The following is a 13,153-nucleotide window of genomic DNA, read 5'->3' as shown; positions in this document are numbered from 1 at the left end:
GTCTTGTTCTCCAAGAAACGCATTTCCGTGACGATCACTCTCCCACTTTACGTGGTCATCAGGAGTTCTGTCCCTGGGATAGCATTTGGTGAGGTCTGCACTTTGACTTGCTCCAATGTCCTTAGTGATTGGATCCCCCTATGTACCACCTTGGAAGTATAGTGGTTAGAGTGCAAACGACTCCGGCAATCACCATTTGCAAATTCCACCTCCGTCCAGTTAGGTCACATGCTTATGTTGCATTATCTACCTTACTTCAGCAACTCCCGCCCCTGCTTCTCCTCCTCGGGGATTTCAATGGCCACCATCCACTGTGGGGGACTGTTACATCAATGGCTCGGGGTATCCTAATCGACCAACTTATCACGGACTTTGATTTGTCTCTCCTCGGCGACGGTTCCCCTACCCACTTCAGTGCCGCTCATGGCACCTTCTCTACTCCCTGCCCTTGTGGCTTCCCTACATTGGTCATCCCATGATGACCTTTGTGACAGTGACTATTTCCCAGTGATCCCTTGCTGCTGCCAGGCAGAGAGGCCCCCCGCAGGGCCAATTGGCCTTTATATATGTCTGCAGTCCACTTTGGCACCTCCCTCTTGAATTCCATTGATGTAGTCATGCAAGGCATCTCTGCTGCTCTTCTTCATGCTATTGACACTATCGTCCCCCTATCCACAGGGCCTCCTGGTCATCGGCCGGTATCGTGGTGGACCAAGCACGTCGCAGCTGCTGTCCAGGAAAGACGACGGGCACTGCAGCGATTTAAGCGACACCCCTCCCAGACAAACCTCCTCAATTTTAAGCGCCTTTGTGCTAAGGCTCGTTACATTATTAAGTGGAATAAAAAGGAATGCTGGGAGCGCTGTGTTTCCTCCCTGGGGACATGTGCCTCTTTATCGCAGGTTTGGTTGAAGGTCCGTAGTGCTCTGGGCCGCCAGCAATAGTCAACTGTCCAGGGTCTGAACATCCAAAGAGCTCTGTGCATTGATCCATTGGTCCTTGCAAAACACCTTGCGACACACTTTGTGATGGCATCGTTGTCCGTTTCCTATCCTCCAGCCTTTCTGCAGCATAAACATAGAGTTGAACAGACCCCCCTCCATTTCATCCAGCACATGTTGAGCCCTACAATGCACCTTTCACTGGAATGGGAATTGGTGCAGGCTCTTAGCTCTTCACGAGACACAGCCACAGGGCCAGACTCCATTCACAATCAGATGATTAACACTTGGACGTTCCCCAGAGGCAACAGCTCCTCAGGGTCTTCAATCACATCTGGCTCACAGGCACTTTTCATTCACAATGGTGAGGCAGTATCGTTATCCCCATCCTTAAGACCGGGAAAATCCCAACGTCTCTCGACAGATACCACCCCATTAGCCTTACAAATGTGCTTTGTAAACTTCTTGAAAGGATGGTCAACTCCAGATTATGTTGGGTACTCAAATCTTGGGGCCTTGTCACCATATCAGTGTGGCTTCTGGGCAGGGCGATCTCCAACTGGCCATTTACTCAGATTGGAATCAGCCATCCGACAGGCTTTTACTCACCGCCGGCACCTTGTCACAGTGACCTTTTGACTTACATAAGGCGTATGACACGGCTTGGTGCCATCACATTTTAGTTACTCTCCATGTTTCGAGCTTCCGTGGTCCCTTTCCAATTTTTAGCCACGAGTTTTTATCTTACTGGCTCTTCCGGGTTCGAGTTGCCACTTCACTGAGCACCCCTCAGATTCAAGAGAACAGTATCCCACAGTGTTCTGTGCTAAGTGTCATGCTCTTCCTCATTGCCATAAATGGGCTTGTGACCTCTGTTGGGCTCCTGGTTACCCCAATGTTGAAGATTTTTGCATCTGGTGCAGCTCCCACACGATGGCGTCTGCTGAGTGCCAGCTCCAAGACCCATCCAACAGGCCTTTACGTGCGCCACCACCCATAGCTTCCAGTTTTCCTCCTCCAAAACACGGGTTATGCATTTTTGTCGTCGACCCACAGTACACCCTGATCCAGAACTTTATTTAGGCAACCAGCTCCTTGATGTTGGAACACAGTCCAGTTTCTTGGGCCTTATTTTTGGTAACAAGCTGACATGGCTGCCCCACATTCGTCACCTAAAGACTACGTGCATGCGGAAGCTTAATGCTCTCCGCCTCCTGGCCCACACATCTTGGGGTGCAGACCATTCCACTCTTCTCAATCGTTACCATGCTCTGGTATTGTCCAGACTCGATTATGGTAGTCAGGGGTATGGCTCAGTAGCTCCTTCCATTTTGAAACTCCTTGACCCTGTTCATCATTGTGGGGTGTGTCTGGCTGTTGGTGCCTTTCACACTAGTCCTGTTGATAGTCTCCTCACAGAAGCAGGTATTTCCCCTCTACACATCCGACGGAGCCAACTCCTTGTTTCTTACGTAGTCATCATTCGCCAATTCTCTGACCAACCTGTGTACCCTGTGCTCTTTGCCAATGAGGGATGTCTCCCTCCTAACACCTGCCCATGGGTGGGATTGCCGGTTGGCATGCATCTCACTAAACTCTGCTGGGATCTCCATCTGCAGTCACTGGACTGCGTCCTGTGTCTTTCCTCCCGTACCCTCCCTTGGATGGTGCTTAGACCACAGATTAGGACTGCTCTCTTCCAGGGTCCCAAGGTCTCCGTTGCTCCTATGCTTTACCAGCGTCTTGTATGTTCCATCCTTGCAGAGTTCCATGGTGCCACGATCCTTTACACTGATGGTTCTAAGACTACTGATAATGTGGGATATGCTTTCACATCTCCTACCAGCTTTGAGCACCATTTGTTGCCAGGATCTTTTATTGTATTTACAGCAGAGCTTCTAGCCATTTACAGGGCCCTCCCCTTTGTTTCTCAGGCCTCTCTCCATTGTGTTTTAATTTATTGCGACTCCATGAGCAGCCTTCAGGCTATTGATCGATGCTACTCTCTTCACCCCTTGGTATCTGCATCCATGACCTTCTCTCTGCCCTTGAGCATGCCACCTATTCAGTCGTCTTGCTCTGGGTCCCGAGTCATGTGGGAATCCCAGGGAATGAATTGGCTGACCATTTGGCTAGAGAAGCGGATACTCATCCCCCTTTTCCTTTCACGATTCCAGCTGCGGATATGCAGATCTATGTCAAATCTCTCTTTGCTTAACAGTGGAATCCCTTATGGAGCACTACTGCTCATAGTAATAAACTCCACACAATCAAGGAGTCTGCTGCAGTTTGGGGCACTTCTTACCACCACTCTCGGAAGGAGTCCACTGTTTCAGGTTGTTTACGCACTGGCCATACCCAGCTCACCCATTGTTTCCTCCTCCATAGCGACCCACCCCTACAATGCGGTGAGGATATCTCACATATTGGTGGCATGTCCCCTTCTTTCGACCCTTTGTACTAAGTGTAGTGTTCCTGCTTCCTTAAATTTAATATTACCGGACAATTAACAGATAGTAGACCTGGTCCTCAGTTTCCTTTCGTCTTGGAGCAGAGGCAGGTTGGTTGTGATTGGGACTCCTTTTGCAGTCTTGACAGTCTGTGACCCCATGACTGCCTCCTCCCCCCTTCCACCCCCCCCCCCCCCCCTCTTTTCTAGTTTTTAGATTTGGTCTCACCTTTTATGCTTATACTGTGTGTGTTTAACCTTTTGCCTTACAATTTAAGTTCCGTTAGCATGAGCCGTAAGTGGCTGTGAGGTACGGATGCGCCTTACGATTCCCGGTGCTTACACGTGCTAAGGCTGCGGTGCACTATGCCTGGTGGCATCCGAAGTCATGCAGACGCCCTCGGGATCTGTAAGTATGTGTATGAGATACCAGTAACGTGACATTTCTAGAGGTATCATAAATAATGACGATTAGTTGCCCATTGGAAACGAAACATTCATTGTCTCAAACACAATGATATATTCACAGACGTTTTATTTCCCTTTATAAGCAAACACACATTGATGAAATACATCTTAATAATAATATTCACAACAGTGCAATGATCTAAGACTGTACAATATTTTGTTCAAAACATTCTGGGACCCGTTACGTTAGTATGTTGGCAAACATATTTTCAAATGCAACATCTTTACAATGACATGTACACGAATTTAATAGTCTTCGATTGTATGATATCATTCAATACGATCTGGCAAATGTAATGCAACCCTGCACTTTTTGCATTCCTACATTGTTTCGGTGCATCGTTTACGCTTTCTACACACTACACAAGCTCTCGCAGGATTTACTTTTGATGGTGTTGGATCAATATGTTTGGGAAAATGTGCCCAATGTAGCGCATACAGTCTTTGTGGTATGTCGCCGGATGCTAATCGTCCCTTCGATTATAATCCGGTAAAGGTGTAGTTTTCAACAATGATTCTGCAATGTGAATCCTATATTCTGCGTAGCTCTGGTGTTTGCCGCAATGTATTTTGTAAAACAAAATGTACGTGTTAAATAAAGCAAAATCAAATAGGTAAAAGAATATCTTGCGGTATCCTTTCATACATTTTCTCGTCACAGGGAAGCATGCGAGCGTCTGATCTTGGCGATCAATTCCAATCATGCCTCTATTGCATTCGACGACACATTTCGGTTTCCCCGACGCAATGCGGAGAGGTGTGTCTGTGGCAATGATTTCTGCTGCTGAATGTTTTGTGGAAAGCATGTAAACGTCTCGTTTATCTTTCCATTTTAGTGCCAATATTCCATTACAACTCCACACTGTATATTCTCCCTTCTTTAACTTTGCCTTCAGGAAGTCTGTGGGCATATTTTTTCTGTTTGAGCGCACTGTTCCAATCACATTAGTTTTATTGGTGAGGAGAGTTTTGAAAAGTTTCGATGATGAAAATCAGTTATCTAAATATAGACTATGCCCTGTGTGTTATACTGACTGTTATAGTTCTAGAACTACACTTTCAGAGGCACTACCACTAGCATCACATTTGTCACTACCCGTGTATATCTTAAAATCATAGCAGTATCCTGAACTTGACTCTCACAATTTATAAATTTTAATATCAAGCATCACTCATTTTGATGGGTTAAATTGTTTGTAGGCTAAGCACCCCTTAAATTTCATTGATGATTCAGCAATGGCAATATTCTCTTGCATTGTGTACACTTACTTAAATTTTTGGTTGAACATATCTATGACTGGCCTTAGTTTGCACAGCTTATCTGTGTTGTTGGCTAAACTGTTATTCGCTAGATGCAGAAATCTACTTATGTGCAGAAATCTACTTATGTGCAGAAATCTACTTATGTGCAGAAATCTACTTATGTGCAGAAATCTCCTGAATGGCATCGTCTTTCTAAATATTGGCATTTCTGTAATGGCCCTCCTAGACCAATTCGTCTGAATCAATGGTTTCCTTACTTCAGCAATGATTATGCATAGCGCAATGTATATTTTTATTTCATTACAGCTGATAGGAGACCACTTTTGGTCTACTTTTCATCTCTTTTGTTCATTGTTCAGTGTGTATCGTGCATATCTATTCGTCTCAGTTACGGTGTTTTCCCAAAGTGTACTATTAAATATTACATAGAAAATGTCTAATTCTCTTGTGCTTGTACTCACGTGCTGTAAAGCTGCTTCCTTTATTCCGGGAATTTCCGTATACGTCCAGATTGTTGGTTGATTGTCTTCCTTTTGCCACATCCACTACTGATTGTGGCTGGTAGGTTTGCTCTTCTTCGTCAGTATCATCTTCAGTCACCAGCCGCTTACACCGTTTTCGTACAGGAGGTAAAGCGTCGCTACCACTGTCACTGCCGCTGTCAAAATATCCTGCAAAATCATTGTTGGCTATGCCACCACATGTCTCCCTTTCCTCGTGAACACATTTGCTACACGACGGAAACATTGTGAAAGTATTTTTGTAATGTTGGCAGGTCCAAATGCTGCGAAGAACACTTCGTGTGTGCTGCCTGTACTCGATCAGCTCCGCTATGTGTCAGAGACGTTTTGTTTACATTTGGTGCGGCTGACCGACGACATCTCTCTCACGATATGCGCTTGTTCGGCGCGGTAAACGTACCACGACTCTGATACGTCTAGCTGATGTTTGGCCAGGTCGGCACGCTACGTCTCTCGCATGACATTGTAACCTAAGGGGTTAATGTTCATTCTTTTATAATTTGACTCCTCTGACTGAATCCGCTCACTTTTAGCAGACTGTTTCTTATGTAACCCCCTTTGGAATCGCGGGACTGATGACCTTGCCGTTTGGTCCCATACTCTCTCAATTAATCAATCAATCATCAACACACTGTGCACTGATTTTTCAAAACAAGTTGTGTTCCTAAGTTTCAGGTGAGATATTAGAGTTATCCATTTGATTTCTTCAAATATTCCTCTTATGTTCGTGTTAAGAATAAGTTTGTTGTGTTTACTGGTGAGTTTCATGTGACTCTCAAGGCTCTGGAGTCCTTGAGACATAAGGGAAAGAAATTGCTTGCCTGATCAGCTTCCCTCAGTATCCTTAAAAAAATTTAAAAATGTGCTACCTCACCAATGGAAGTTTGTATCATTCCACTTGGCACTAGGGCACATTGTGATCCAGAGAAACAAGAAAGCACATTTTGGAGTCGATGAGGTCGATGGGGAATGTAGTGAGACACAATCTGCCATTACACAGCTAATCCCCTTCCCCTCACCACAAAACAGCATTGTTTTGCCAAGTTGAAGAATAATTCAGATAAGAGGAGTGGATAGTAGTGAGGACAAGAAGCTGCATTTGTTAAAACCAGCTTTATGACTGCAGCGTCATCTACATCTACATACGTACATACATCATACATACATACTCTGCAAGCCACCATACGGTGTGTTTTGGTGGTATCCTGTACCACTATTAGTCATTTCCTTTCCTGTTCCACTCGCAAATAGAGCGAGGGAAAAATGTCTCTATATGAGCCCTAATTTCTCATATCTTATCTTCATGGTCTTTATGTGCAATGTATGTTGGTAGCAGTAGAATCGTTTGGCAGTCAGCTTCAAATGCTGGTTCTCTAAATTTTCTCAGTAGTGTTTCTTGAAAGAATGTTGCCTTCCATCCAGGGATTCCCATTTGAGTTCCCAAAGCATCTCTCTAATACTTCTGTGTTGTTCAAACCTACCAATAACAAATATAACAGCCTGCCTCTGAATTGCTTTGATGACTTTCTTCAATTCGACCTGGTATAGATCCCAAACACTCGATCAGTACTTGAGAATAGGTCGCACCAGCATCTTATATGTGGTCTCCTGTACAGGTGAGCCACTATTTCCTAAAATTCTCCCAGTAAACTGAAGTCGACCATTCACCTTCCCTACCACAGTTCTCAAGTGATCTTTCCATTTTGTATCACTTTGCAGTGTTCTGTGCAGATATTTAAATGGCTTGATTGTGTCAAACAGAACATCGGTAATACTGTATCCGACCATTACAGGTTTGGTCTTCCTACTCATCGGCATTAACTTAAATTTTTCCACATTTAGAGCTAGCTGCCATTCATCACGCCAACTGGAAATTTTATCAAAGTCGTCTTGTATCTTCCTAAAGTCACTAAATTTCAACACTTTACTGTACACCAAGGCATCATCAGCAAACAAACAGATTGTTGCCCACCCTGTCTACCAAATCATTTATGTACATAGAGAGCAGCAGCAGTCCTATGACATATCCCTGGGTCACTCCTGGCGATACCTTGTTTCTGATGAATACTCGCCATTGAGGACAACACATTGGGTTCAATTACTTAAGAATTCTTCAAGCCACTTACCTATCTGTGAACTTATTCCATATGCTTGGATCTTCGTTAACAGCCTGCAATAGTGCACCGTGTCAAATGCTTTCCAGAAATCTAGGAATATGGGATCTGCCTGTTGCCCTTCATCCATAGTTCTCAGTACATCATGTGAGAAAAGGGTATGCTGAGTTTCACACAAGCGATGGATTCTAAAACCATGCGTATTCGTGGACATAAGCTTCCCAGTCTGAAGAAAGTTTATTATGTTTGAACTGAGAATGTGTTCAAGGATTCTGAAGCAAACTGAAGTTAGGGGTTTATAGGTCCGTTATTTTACCCTTGCTATATACTGAAGTCACCTGTGCTTGTTTGTCACTTGGGACTTTGTCCTGGGCAAGAGATTCACAATAAATGCAGCTGGGTAAGGGGCCAATTCATTATTGTACTCTTTGTGAAACCAAATTGGGATTCCATCCAGACCTGGTGGCTTATTTGTTTCCAGATCTTTGATGTTCCTCTATGCCAGGGTGCTTATTACTATGCTGTCCATACAGGAGTCTGTCCGATGGTCAAACGCTGGTATATTTCCACAACTCTGTGTGAACGATTTCTTGAGCTTAAAATTTAACAGTTTGGCTTTCATTTTGCTATCTTCAACTACCACACCACACTGGTTCAGTAAGGGACTAAATAGAAAGAAGCCTTAGATATGCTAAGCAATTTTACATAGAACCAAAATGTTTTTGGCTTCTGTGCCAGATTCTTTGCTAAGATGTGATGGTTCTGTCTTTGTATGCTTTGCACATAGATCTTTTGACAGATGCATGCCACCATTTGGGCGTTCTCTTGTGAACTGAGAGTGCAGCAGTCTCTGCTTCCTCAGTATCTTCTGAATTTTGTTGCTAAACGTCGGTGGATATTTCTATCTGTTATCCAATTATAAGGCTCATAACTCTCCAGACCATGATTTACAGTCTGCTTAAACTTTGCCCATAATTCCTCTACATCCGTCTTACTGGAACTATGTGATGTCAGTTCACTGTCTAAAGTGAGGTGCTAACAACTGCCTTTCTGCTCTTTCAAGCAGAAACACTCTCCTGACCTTATTGACTGATTTATGAGCTATTTGTAGCTACGAGGTCTGAGAAATTCCCATTGCCTGTGGGCTATCAAGCTAGCTGCTCAAGACACATTTTCAGAAAACAGGTTCAAAAGTATTACACATGATTGTTCATATGGAAGCCCTTCACCTCCCTCTCTCCCCTCCCCACCCCCTCTCCCCTCTCCTCTCCGCCCCACCCTCCCCCTCTCCCCTCCCCCCTGTATGAATCCATAGTCGTCCTAGTCTGTACTCTGTAGGTTAAAGTTGCCTCTGACCAATATTGCGTGATCTGGGTATTTATGCGCTACTGACCATAGACTTACCTTGAATTACTTTAGAACTGTCACAGTGGAGTGGGTTGTCTAGTAAAAACATGCAGCAATTAACTTGGATTCACCTACACCTGTTACGTTACCAGGTAACTTCACTGTCACATTCAACTTCTACCTCAGTAGAGACAATATTTCTGTCATTTGCAATGAGCACATCCTCTCCTATGGCATATAATCTGTCTTTCTGATATATGTTCCATTACTCGCTAAATATCTAAGACTTTTCCATCTCAGGTGTCAGCCAGCCTTTAGTCCCAAGAATAATTTGAGAGAGAACTTCCCTGGAGGGTAGTAAATTTGGGAACTTTATTATGAATACTTTGACGGCTTACTGATAAAATTTTAAAATTTTACAAAGTGTCTATATTCTGAATGCCACCTGTCTTTCCTCACTGTGTATAGACTGGCGAGTGTTCATTAGAGCACTTCAACTATCGTCTAGCCTAAAAAACCCTCATGTGAGCTCCACAAGTACTCTGCTACTCCAGTAGCTCCTTCCTATGTGTAGCGTGCCTGTAACCTATCAAGGGGAGTCCTATAAATCTCCGAACAATAACGCAGGTCTAGAAATCTTCATCCAAGTCAGTCACAGAGCCGACGAAGCATTTGGTTGAGACACTCCACTCGGCTCCAAACGAGAGGACCCCGATCAGCTCTCAGAACAATACTGCAAATTGCGAGCTCTGCTTGCATGCCATGCGTTAGGGCAGCAGTCTTCACCACGTCTGCCAGCTGTCTGTATAAACTGAGGATGGTATCGGAACCTATGCGACAGACATCAGGGATACCAATGTGAGCCACAGCTTACAAATGATTGCACCCTGCACGCTCAGTAACCACAGACAAAGCTGCTTCCTCATCTCCGATGAGGCCTCCTGGCAGATATACCAAGTGAATGTTGGCTTCTTTCCAGCTGTGAATGCTGTGCGCCTACGGGGCTCCATAACGTGCCTACCTAATGCTGGAGTTACCGGTAACTAGTAAACATGACCCCCCCCCCCCCCCCCCCCCGTGTGCCTGGTGAGACCCTACTGAGGGAACGGCCCCATGCTTACTTTAGAGTGTGAAAGGGTGAGGCCAGGCAACCAGATTCCATATTAGACCTCTGCCTTCAGCGATGTGAATGTGTTACCACCCGCCATTCGCCATGCTGTGAGGACGGATCCACCGCATCTGGTGCACTAGGAGGTGCCTCGGAAATAGGGTCTGTGGGCTGAATAAGCAATGCTTGAGGTGTCCCATGTGATGTGCCAGATTCTCCGCCACTACTACACCTCGACGCAGCAGCGTGAAGATGACTGACTGTAGCCAAAAGCTCATTCAGCTGTTCGTGAACTGCAGCCATCTCCTCCTGCACATATCCTAACTGTCGTAGCGAGACTAACTGAAGAAGTAAACTACAAAAGCAGACAAAATCCTAGATATGCAGCTTACTACCATCTGGTGCGTTAATGAGCTATCTAGCTGGCTGTTGAGCGAGCAGCTACTGCCATACAGAATGAATGAATTTTCACCTACAAAAATGAGAGATTAAACCTCTTAAATAGAAAAACGCACGCAAAATTTAATAAATAGATTATGAAGAAAACAAAAAAAACTTAACTTGCAGCTCTCTAGATGTATATCAGGTGAGAGCTGGAGCTGTCTGATGGGTTGAAGTCATTGTGACCTGTGCCCAAATTGGCTGTTGTCCACTTATGTGTAGCTTCATATGGGAATGAGAGGATCCTCCTGGAAAGTGATGCTCTCATTGTACTATTACTGTACACCATATTTTAACAGGGTGTACATTATAGTCCAGTGAGAGACATTTGTTAAGTGGGAACCTCACCTATATTTTAGATTAAAATTTTATCATTATGTGATGCTTTTTAAAACTGTTCACTCTTAACTCATACCCAAGCCTCTGTCAACCACCAGTTGTAGTGGCACCACCATTTAGGATAGGGAAAGTCAGTTTTGTGCGATACTCGGGGCACGAGTTACAGTCAGGTGCAGGTCGGATTGCAGTAAGTTACACATACCAACAGTTGGGAAGGCAAATAGAGGCCACAGGGGTGTAGAACTGCCAGAGAGGGCGTACACAGCAGTTTCCATGGCGCAAGTCGCAGGCAGAAGAGGGCCACTGGCCAACCTAAGTGTTAAGCATACGTGACGTGAAGCCATGCACTTGGCAAAACAAAGGCGCACAGCCGAGTACAAATAGGTGCTGTTTTCTAACGAGATTCATTTAAGTGTGGCAGCTCTCCTGGACGGTGGGGCATGTCACACCGCCGGGCTACACGCAGCAACAGATGGGGCGCCAGCGTCCCAGTCCACGGTGGGTTGTTGGTTCAACCCTCTGAGGTTGGTGCAGGGTCCATACAGCTCCCGGTAGAGCAGTGCGGAGTCAACGTGGACAGTGGTTGCTGAGTCGGCTGCTGGCACAGCCATCCTGACATCATTGGAACTCAGCGGGCCGGCCAAGGCCGGCACGACACTGCATTGCATTGCACAGGCCGCTGGGGTGCTTCCTCAGCATTGCGGGGCCCTGTGACACAGACAGAGATGAACGGAGCACTGTAGTGGAAACAAATACTTTGTTTGGAAAGTTCTCGCCGAGTTTTAATATGGCACCTCTTGACACCCATCCGTCACACAGTTACATATACCCACTATAACAGTTTGGTTCTTTTCTCTTTTATTGGACATTATGTACACTTTTATTCTAATGTTTCAGTGTGGGCGGTGTACATCCCACTGCTAGAAAAGATGATGATTTGTGTGATATTTGATATGTATAGATTGCATTTTTCCTGTAACTTGTAACAGAAATAAAGGCATTTGTGGTCTAACTGATAAGGACAATATCATGAATAAAGGTGTAGCAGTTTTGAAGTAAACATCTACACTACTTTTTAAGAGGATTATGTATGTAAATTTGGAGATTAGCTCCGTTTGTGTTTTTAAATGACATAATGTGTTATTAAGCATCTTCACACGTAAAATTGTCCACCACACTGGGACTCAAATCCAAAACACTGCCTTTCACAGGCAATACTGTCACTGACAGCTATCTATGGGCACCATTATGTCCCTGTGTAGCTCAGTTGGTGAGAGCGTTTATCACAAAAGGCAAAATTCTGTGCTTGAATCCTTGTCTGACACACAGTTTTAATCTTACCTATAGAGTGAAAAACTCATTCTGGTGAGAATATGCTTCAAAATGACTCTAAGCACTATGGGACTTAAATTCTGAGGTCATCAGTCCCCTAGACTTAGAACGACTTAAACCTAACTAACCTAAGGACATCACATACATTCGTGCCTGAGGCAGGATTGGAACCTGCGACCGTAGCAGCCGTGCGTTTCTGGACTGAAACGCCTAGAACCGCCCGACCATGGCGTACAGCATTTTGGTGACATGTCATCTAAAATAAGTGCTGTTACCTGTAGTTCTGTCATACTACTTTAAGAAAGGGATGATTTTATTTCCATTCCCTACATGGGAATTCTCTCAAACAGATTCGTGTATTTAATGCTAAACTTCAGAACTGAATGCAGGCTGCAATCTTATAACTTTGCCTGGCCCATGAATAGTAATACATATGAAAAAGGCACTCATTAATTTAAAGGATACTCCTGACCTATAAAGATAATTTATGGATTGCCTATTACTATGATTGGGGATACATGTGGTGTTAATGAAACATTATTTAACTCGACTGGAAAGATAGTCATCTTACTTGACACTAGGACTCTGCTCCATACTGCTGTTTGTTTATTTATTTCTAGCATGGTTTTTTTGTACCTCTTTATCGTAATCACCTTGAATCATTTATGTTGGGCATATTTGAGTTTGCATATGAATGAATGGACTGTAGTATTATGTAAATTAGTTTAAATAATAAACTGTGCACATATTAGATTGTTAATAAAGATGATTGTGCCATCTAGAACCCACTTTAGCTCGTTTTTATTACTGGTCATTGCTACCACACCTCA

General features: G+C 44.3%; 1 protein-coding gene across 2 annotated transcripts in view; it reads left to right on the top strand.

Annotated features, from left to right (window-relative positions):
• The window catches only part of LOC126469740 (dual serine/threonine and tyrosine protein kinase-like), a 339,571-nt gene that overhangs the window by 60,675 nt on the left and 265,743 nt on the right, over window positions 1-13,153 (top strand). The gene's annotated exons all lie outside the window — the stretch shown is intronic.

The sequence above is a fragment of the Schistocerca serialis genome, chromosome 3 (assembly GCF_023864345.2).
Source record: "Schistocerca serialis cubense isolate TAMUIC-IGC-003099 chromosome 3, iqSchSeri2.2, whole genome shotgun sequence".
NCBI classification, from domain to species: Eukaryota; Metazoa; Arthropoda; class Insecta; order Orthoptera; family Acrididae; genus Schistocerca; species Schistocerca serialis.
This window is presented reverse-complemented; position numbering and strand designations above follow the sequence as displayed.